The sequence below is a fragment of the Elephantulus edwardii genome, unplaced genomic scaffold (assembly GCF_000299155.1).
Source record: "Elephantulus edwardii isolate Elephantulus edwardi_28Jun2011 unplaced genomic scaffold, EleEdw1.0 scaffold00172, whole genome shotgun sequence".
Taxonomy (NCBI): Eukaryota; Metazoa; Chordata; class Mammalia; order Macroscelidea; family Macroscelididae; genus Elephantulus; species Elephantulus edwardii.
The window spans coordinates 2,192,153-2,201,843 of record NW_006399922.1 but is presented as its reverse complement, the minus strand read 5'-3'; positions in this window follow the sequence as shown (position 1 = coordinate 2,201,843).

Below are 9,691 nucleotides of genomic sequence, written 5' to 3'. Positions count from 1 at the left end.
ACTCTCTGTTAGAACATGATTGTGGTATAAAAGAAATAAAGAATGAAATAAAAAAGTTTTTTGAAACTAATAAAAATCAAAATTCAGCATACCTCAGGAATTCAGGTAGTCCTCAGGAAGGGCAGTTGATAGCGATAGGCACATACATTAAAAAGAAAGAAAAATCAATGATCTAACTCAACACCTTCATCAAAGAGAAAAAGAACAACCTAACCCAACAGCCTCTAGAAGAAAGGAAATTGTAAGGGTAAGAGCTGAATTTAGTGATATAGAAAACAGAAAAGCAATTGAAACCATCAATAAGACCAGGAGCTAGTTTTTGAAAAGAATCAATAAAATTGACAAGCCACCAGCAAACTTAACAAAAGAATAAAAAGAGAAGACACAGATAACTCGATTAAGGAATTATAGAAGTGACATCACAACAGAACAAGATTAAATTAAATAGATAATATCTGAATACTATGAAAAGTTATGCTCTGATAAATTTGAAAACCTAAAGGGAATGCACAAATTTCTTAAAACTCATGCCCTACTCAGATTGACAACTATAGAAATAGAACACTTGTACAGACCCATCACAAAAGAAGAAATTGGAAAGGTCATAAAAAAAGTACCTCTCCCATAATAAAAGTCCTAGACCACATGATTTGACAACTGAATTCAACCAAACATTCAGAAAAGATCTATCACCAATTCTACTGATATTATTTTAAAAAAAAAATAGAAAAAGAAGGAACACTCCCAGAGTCATTCTATGAAGCAAGCATAACCCTAATATCAAAACCAGGCAAAGATATTATCAAGAAAGAAAACTATAGACCATTATCTTTCATTAAAATAGATGCAAAAATCCTTAGCAATGAAATCCTAGCCAATAGAATCCAAAGGCATATAAAAAAATAACAATTCATTATGGCCAAGTCGGAATCATGACAGGTACGCAAGGATGGTTCAATATAAATTGTTTCTTGTGTAGACAAGACACTCACTGCTAATTTCTTACAGTCAATGTTGGGCATCTTGCCAGCCTGAGAATATTGCATAGTGGTAAGTGTTGCCAACTTAAATGGTGGCAGGTGGTTTGAAATCACCAGTTACTCTATGAGTGAAAGACTTACAATCGCCTCTTGTGCAATTTATTGCCTTTGAAACTTGCCAGAGGGCCAGTTATGGGTCAGTTCTGACTTGATGGCCCCTAACAACAACAACGGTCATTTTGAAACACAAAGGAAAGGAAGAGGAAAAGTTCTAAGCAGAAACTCATGACAGGATGTGGAATGTGAGAAGGATTAATATTGGACACTGTAAAGAAAGAAATGGAATGCATAAATATTAACATATGAGGTATTGGTGAAATGAGATGGATTGACATGGGACATTTTGGATCAGACAATCATATGTTCTACTATACTAGAAATAAAAAAGTGAAAATAATGGAATTGGTTCCATAGTTTCAAAGGCCATTTCTAGATCCACCTTGAAATACAACATTTTGAGTGACAGGATAATAACTATAAACATACAAGGAAAACCTGTTAATACCACTATCATTCAAATTTACGCACCAACAGCCAGAGCCAAAGAGGAGGAAACAGATGATTTCTACCAACTTCTGCAGTCAGAAATCGATTGAAAATGCAATCAAGATGCATTAATACCTAGTGGCAAGAAGCTGCACTGCAATCTCAGAGGTACACAGTTTGAATCCCCCAAATGATCTGCTGGAGAAGGAGGAACAATCTCCTCCTGTATCAGTCAGATCTGATTTGACGGTACACACAAAAAAATAATGAAATAAAAGAAAATTTTTAAAAAAAGATGCATTAAGAGTAATGGGTGACTAGAATGCAAAAGTTGGGAAGCAGGAAGAAGGATTAGTAGTCAGAAAACATGAACTTGGTGACAGAAATCAGGCTGGGGATAGAATAATAGAGTTCTGCACAAGCAATTATTTATTCATAGGAAATACATTTTATAAGATACATAAAAGCAGACTAAATACATGGATTTTACCTAATGGTATGCACAGGAACCAGAATGATTACATCTGTGGAAGGAAATGTTTAAGAAGTTCAATATCAGCAGTGAAAACTAGATCAGGTACTGACTGTAGAACAGACCATCAACTACTTATATGCAAGTTCAAATTAAAGGGAAAGGTCAAATCAAATACAACAGGAATCAAAATTTGACCTTGAGTCTGTCTCATCTGAATTTAAAAGTCAACTCAGGAATAGGTCAGAGACTTTGAACGCTAATGAACAAAGACCAGATAAGTTGTGGGAGGATATCAATAATATCATCCATGAAGAATTCAAAAAGTCATTACAAAGACAGAAGAAGAACGAGAAGAAGAAAACACCAAAATGGATGTCAGAAGGTACCCCAAATATTGCACTAGAGCACCAAGAAGCCAAAGCAAAGGGAAGAAAACAAGAAGTTAAAAAACTAAATAGAAGATTTCAAAGGGCAGCATGGAAAGACAAACCAAAGTATTATAATGAAATGTGCAAAGAACTGGAGTCCAAAAATCAAAAGGGCCAATCAGTCTTGGCATTTCTTAAGCTGATGGAACTAAAGAACAAATTTATGCCTCAAGTTGCAATACTTAAGCATGCTATGGGCAGAATATTTAATGATTCAGGAAGCATTAAAAGAAGATGGAAAGAGTATACAGAGAATCACTGTACCAAAAAAGAATTCACTGACACAGAAGAATTTAAAAAAAACAACATATGATCAAGAGGCAGAGGTGATGAAGGAGGAAGTTCAAGCTGCTGTGAAGGACTTGGCACAAAATAAAGCCCAAGAATTTATTATATTCCAAATGACATATTTCAACAAACAGATGCTGCCCTTGACATGCTCATCAGGTTGTGCCAAGAAATCTGGAGGACAACTACCTGGCCAACTGACCAGAAGAGCTCCATAATTATTCCCATTCAAAAAAGGGTGACCTGACAGAGTATGGAAATTATTGTACAATGTCAGTCATATCACACAAAAACAAAATGCTGCTAAAGATTATCCAGAAATGACTGAAACAGTACATTGACAGAGAACTATCAGCAGAAATATAAGCTGGGTTTAGAAGAGGTAGTGGCACTAGAGATATTGCCAATGTCAGATGGTTCTTGGCAGAAAGCAATGAGTACCAGAGGGATGTCTATCTGTGTTTTATTGACTATGCAAAGGCATTTGACTGTGTAGATCATAACAAACTGTGGCTGACTCTGAGAAGAATGGGAATCCCAGAACACTTGATTGTGCTTATATGAAAGCTATACTTGAACCAGGAAGCAGTCCTCAGAACAGAGCACAGAAACAATGCATAGTTCAAAATCAGGAAGGGATGCATCCTGTCTCCATACTTTTTCAGTCTATAATTAGAACAGATCATCAAGAGGCTAGGCTTTATGAGAAGGAATGTGGTATCAAGATTGGTGGGAGACTCATTAACAACCTACGTTATGCAGATGACACAACCTTGCTTACTGAAACTAAAGCAGACTTGAAGCACTTACTGCAAAAGGTCAAGGACTGTAGTCTTCAATACGGGTTGAAGCTCAATATTAAGAAGACAAAATTTTCACCACTAAACTAATTGGCCTCACCATGGTGGATGGAGAAGATATTACAATTGTTAACAGCTATAGCTTATTTGGCTCCACAATCAACACTTTTGGCACCAGCAGTCAGGAAAATAAAAGACGAATTGCACTGGGGAAATCTGCTGTCAGGGACCTCTCTAGAGTTCTAAGGAGCAACGATGTCAGTCCAGAGACTAAGGTGAATCTTATCCAGGCCATGGTCTTCACAACAACTTTCTGTGCATCAGGGACCTGGACAATGACTAAGGATAACAGAAGAATTGATGCCTTTGAGTTGTGGTGCTAAAGAAGAGTTCTGAACATACCATGACTGCCAAGAAAACAAATAGGTCTGTCTTGGAGAGGGTGAAACCAAATCTCCTTTGAGGTTGGGATTTTGAAGCTCTGTCTCACATACCTTGGGCAAGTGGCCAGGAGAGACTGATACTTGGAGAAGGACATCATGCTCAGAAGGGTGGAGAGACAGACCAGGAGAGAAAGACTCTGGATTTATACAGTAACTAGCACAATCGGGAGAGGTGTGTGGAGTCAGTGAAGCTGGCTCAGGACAGGGCAGCTTTGGAGATGTTGTACATTGGGTTGCTATGAGTCACAGACAACTTGACGGCACATAACAACAACAAGAATTAAACCACATAGAGAACTCTAAAACCAGCTATACACTACCGAGTTTTAATTTATATGATGAACACAAAAATATTATCTATGTATAGAAAAGTAGGAATGAAATTTTAGAGACCCAGAGCTTATAACTCCTCAATAGCCTATTAACAAGGTTATCTACACTCATACCTTCATATTAACTCTTCTGGGAAAAAGAGAAATATCCAAATTATCGAATTCTGAAGAGTCTCTCCCTTAAGCTATTCTTCAAAATGCATAAAGAAGACCTTGTTCTATAAATGCATTCCTTGGGGTAATTGATAATTTATGATCTTGCATCAGCCCCAAGTGCTAATGGTAATGTATGACATCAGCCTCTAGCAGTCTCAGTTGGCATGTGATAAAGTCCAGCCCCACAGAAACAAAACATCCAGCCACTAAAAACAATTCACCCAGTAAGATGCTCAAATGAGAGTGAATGGGGGCAGATACAAAATTGTGAATTTGGCCCACAGACAATGTGGGTTGCATTTCTATGACATACAGCATTTTACTGATTAATGGCTGTGGAAGGACCACATTAACATAAAATACAAGGAAAACACACAATTCAGCAAGTGAAAAGTCCTATTCTTGCATTACCTCCCTTTCAGAATGTGGCTAGGAGGTAGCAACTGAGTTCTTGTGAGCATGAACAGTTATACTCAACTCAAATTCATTGTCATGGGATTGCAATCAACACAGAGCTGACCTTCCAGCAGATTTTTCAAGGGTCTAAATTACACCAAAGGAAATTGGCCATCCATCTCCCTTGGAACCACAGGTGGATTTGAACTCCCTACCAACTAAGCCACCAGAACTTCCTCGATGAATAGTTTTAGACTGTTTAAATTTGTTTAGAGTAAAGAAAAGGTATGTCCTACAAAGATAAACTTCACTGGACTCCGAAAACCATGCCAGGTGAAAATGGAGCAGGAGCAAAGGCTTAAGAAAAATCACTATACTCTCAAGTACACTTCCCTTCTGGTCTGGGTGACCACTAAAGCCCTTATTCACATAAACCTGTGAAGAACTCAAACAAGCCTCCTAAGCACCCTCCGTTTGCCATGGCAAGGAAAGCTAGGGAGGGCACAAACCTGGTGTTCTGAAATATGAGAACAAAAGGAGGCTAAACTCCTTGTCTTTCCTATCTAGTTCTCGTTAGTTACACTTTTGAATACCATTATGATATCAGGACACCACAGCTCTCTCCAGCCACCCAATACGGTCTTGGTGGCATGGAGATCCTGAGGTTGTTCATCACCTCAGTACCCTCACGGCTCTGTGATGTAAACACAGCCCTAGAGGAAACCCCAGAGGCCAGATATCCAGAGGCAGGAGGGTGCCACTGGTTCCTTGCCAGCAAAGAAGCCATGAGCGTTCACAGATGGAAGCTCTGCTTACTAACTACCACAGAGTGGCGCAGTAGCAGGCCATTTCTCTGCTATCTGGCTGTGTTTTCCAAATTCAGAAAGAATTTGCATTTCATAAAGCTACCTTTAAAATGTACATTTAAGAAGTGATTGCTATCTCATGCTGAATGTCATAAATACATTTCTTCAAATCTAAGTTTGTATGTTTTTAGAAAACAATTTAGAAAGAAAAAAAATTCTAGAGAATCCAATTAATGATAGTGCTAAACAGTATGTATCCTTGCTAAACCTTTTATCATAGCCACAGTCTCAACATGGGGTAGAAGAACCCACAGTTTGTGCCAAATATTTCTTTTATGGTGATGTGTATAGACAGCAGAATACTGTCACTTTCATAAACAAAGCAACGTTTTTTTCCCAAGATCTCTTGTGTCCTCTAGTGGTCATCTTTAAAAACTAAAAATCCATCATATCTAAATTTTATTTCATTTTAGAACATATTTGATGAAGGATGTGCTAAATGATAAGTAGAAAAGAAGGGCAATTTGAAAATCTTTCTCCTGAATAACTAGAACTAAGTTTCCATTTACAAACATATCTGCTCAGGTTAGAGTTAGAAACCAGTTTTATTTCATTTATGATGCCTCTAAGACATACAGTTACTTGCTATGCATCAGAGAGCTGGACAATAACCAACGACGACAGAAGAATTGATGCCTTTGAGTTGTGGTGCTATAAAAGAGTACCGAACATATCACTGCCTGCCAAGAGAATAAATAGATTTATCCTGGAGAGGGTAAAACCAGTCTGCTCCTTGGAGACAAGTATTTGGGGTTTTTAAAAGTTTTACTTTATATTGGTTTGCTTACAAAGTTCACACACACGATGTTTCACTCTATTCTTCATTCACATTGTGTTCCATACAGTCATTCTCACGCATTATGTTTTATAAAATTAATTACCATTACCCTATGCCTACCATTACCCTGTCTTTTCAGGTCCCCACCAGGTCTTTCCCATTTCCTTTACCCTCTCCCTCCACCCACCAAAATGTGCAACCTTGTGATTTCACCTTTACACATCCTCACTCCTCTGCTGCCACCATTTCCCCCTCTTGGGGTCCCTATACATGTTTTACTAGTTATCCTTCTATTTTTTTTATAATAGTCTTACACAGTATTTGTCATTATAAGACCAAGTTAGTTCACTCAGCATAATACCCTCTAGTCTCTTCCAAGTTGTATAGTATTTTTAAAAATTGTTGCTCCTGAGTACTGCATAGTATTCCATTGTGTGAATGAAATGTGTGAATTGTGAGAAATATCTCAGTCCATTAGATTGTGGTTGGACATTTGAGCTGTTTCCTTTTTTTTTTTTCCAATGGTGAATAATGTTGCTACAAATACCAGTGGACAAATCTCCATTTGTGTCTCAGTTCTAATTTCCTAGGGATATATTCCTAGTAGTGGAACATCTAGGTCATATGGACCTTCTGTGTTCTGTTGGGTTTTTGTTTTGTTTTGTTTGTTGGGTTTTTTTGGCTGAGTACAGTGTACTTTATTGATGGTACATGACAAGATGGGCTCTCCAAGCCCCTCCCCTTTCTCAGGGGGATTTGCTGGAAACTTGTGTCAAGGATGTGAGATTTTCAGTGTGTCAGAGGATCAAGTTGGGGCAAGGACTCCCCAGCCTGTGTCTCTCTCTCTCTCTCTCTCTTTCTCTCTCCCTCCCCCTCCCTCCCTTCCTCCCTCCCTCCTAGTGCTATTGCTGGGGCTGGTGGTCCAAGGGGCTCTTATTCTTTGGAGGCCATGTGAACCATCAGGTCGACCACCCGGTTGCTATAGCCAAATGCATTGTCATACCAGGAAATGAGTTTGACAAAGTGGTTGTTCAGAGCAATGCCAGCCCCAGCACCAAAGGCAGAAGAGTGTGTGTCAATATTAAAGTCACAGGAGATGACCTGGACTTCAGTGTATCCCAGGATGCCCTTGAGGGGCTCTTCTGATGCCTGCTTTACTACTTTCTTGATGTCATCATATTTGGCAGCTTTCTCCAGACGGCAGGTCAGGTCCACAACTGACACATTGGGGGTGAGGACAAAGAAAGCCATGCCGGTTATTTTCCCATTCAGTTCAGGGATGACATTGCCCACAGCCTTGGCAGCACCAGTAGATGCAGGGATGATGTTCTGGGCAGCTCCACGGCCACCACGCCACAGAAGGGCCATCCACAGTCTTCTGGGTGGCAGTGATGGCATGGACTGTAGTCATGAGTCCCTCTGCAATGCCAAAGTTGTCATGGTTTACCTTGGCCAGGGAAGCCAAGCAGTTGGTGGTGCAGGAGGCAATACTGACAATCTTGAGAGAGTTGTCATACTTTTCATGGAGCAGAGATGATTACCCATTTGGCATCACCCTTCAAGTGAGCCCCAGCCTTCTCCAAGGTTGTGAAGACACCAGTGGACTCCACAACATACTCAGCACCAGCATCACCCCACTTGATCTTGGCGGGATCGCTCTCCTGGAAGATAGTGATGGCTTTCCCATTGATGACCAGCTTCCCATTCTCAGCCTTCACAGTGCCAGTGAACTTGCCATGGGTGGAATCATATTGGAACATATAATGTAGCTGAGGTCAATGAAGGGATCATTGATGGCAACAACATTCACTTTGCCAGAATTAAAAGTAGCCCTGGTGACCAGGCACCCAGTGTGACCAAATCCGTTTACTCCAACCTTCACCATCATGTCTCAGGGATGCAAGTGAGGCTGCACAAGAAGAGAGGGCAATCTGGATCGATGAGGAGCAGAGAGCTATGTTCTGTTTTTTAAGGAAACGCTAAACTGCCTTCCAAGAGTGGTTGCACCACTACACAATCCCATCAACAGTGTATGAAAGTTCCCACCTCTTCACAGCCTCTCTAACATTTCTTGATTGCTGACCTGCTAAACTTTGCCACTGCTCCTGGGGTAAGATGGTATCTCATTGTGGGTTTGTACTGCCAGTGTTTTCGAGCATTTCTTCAAGAGTATGTTGGACATTAGAATGTCTTCCTTTGTGAAAATTCTTTCCATGTCTTCTACCCACTTTATAATTGAGTTATCAGTCTTCTTCTTATGGAGGCCCTGTAGTATTCTATAAACTTTTGTTACGAGACCTTTGTTTGAGACAGTATTGCCAAATGTTTATTCCCAGTTAATAGGTTTTCTTTTCACCCTATTGGGAAAAGGTTTTGATCCACACAGGGATTTAAACTTTAGAAGGTCCCATTCATCAATTTTATCTTCTCCAGACTGCATTTTTGGCTGTACTTATGGCTTCTTTATACCATAGACTGGGCGTTCTAAGTTTGTCCCAGTTTGTCTATTATGAACTGTCACTGTTTCTATTCAACATTGTACTGAAAGTATTTGCTAGGGAAATACAACAAGAGAAGGAAATAAAAGACATCCATATGGGCAAAGAGTTAAATTGTTGCTATATGCAGATGCATTCCTCCTCTAAAGCCCAGCTTCCTGAATGATGTCTTATGCATATAGGTTTAAAAAGGTATAGAGACAGGATGCATCCCTGAAACACTTCCAGTTGTGGTGCTGGAGAAGAGTCTTAACACACCATGGACCAACAAGGGGGAAAAAATGTCTATCTTGGAGAAGGTGAAACCAAGTTTCTCCTTGGAGGCTAGGATTTTGAAACTCTGTCTCACATACATTGGGAATACAGCCAAGGGGGACTGATCCTTGGAGAAGGACATCAGCTAGGAAGGGTGGAGGGATAACACAGGAGAGGAACTGAGGTAATGGGATTAAGTGTGTCAGAATCAGTGAGACTGGCTCAAGACAGAGCAGGATTCAGAGCTGCTGTATATAGGGTCAACAGCACATAACAACAACATATGCAGATGTTATGATAATGTACACAGAAAACCCAAGGACTCAACACACAAAAAAAAATTGGTAGAGCTAGAGGACCATTGTAGCAGGGTGGCAGTTATAAGATCAATACACAAAAGTCATTGAGAATCCTCTACAGTAACAAAAAAAAAAAAAACACAGAGAAGGA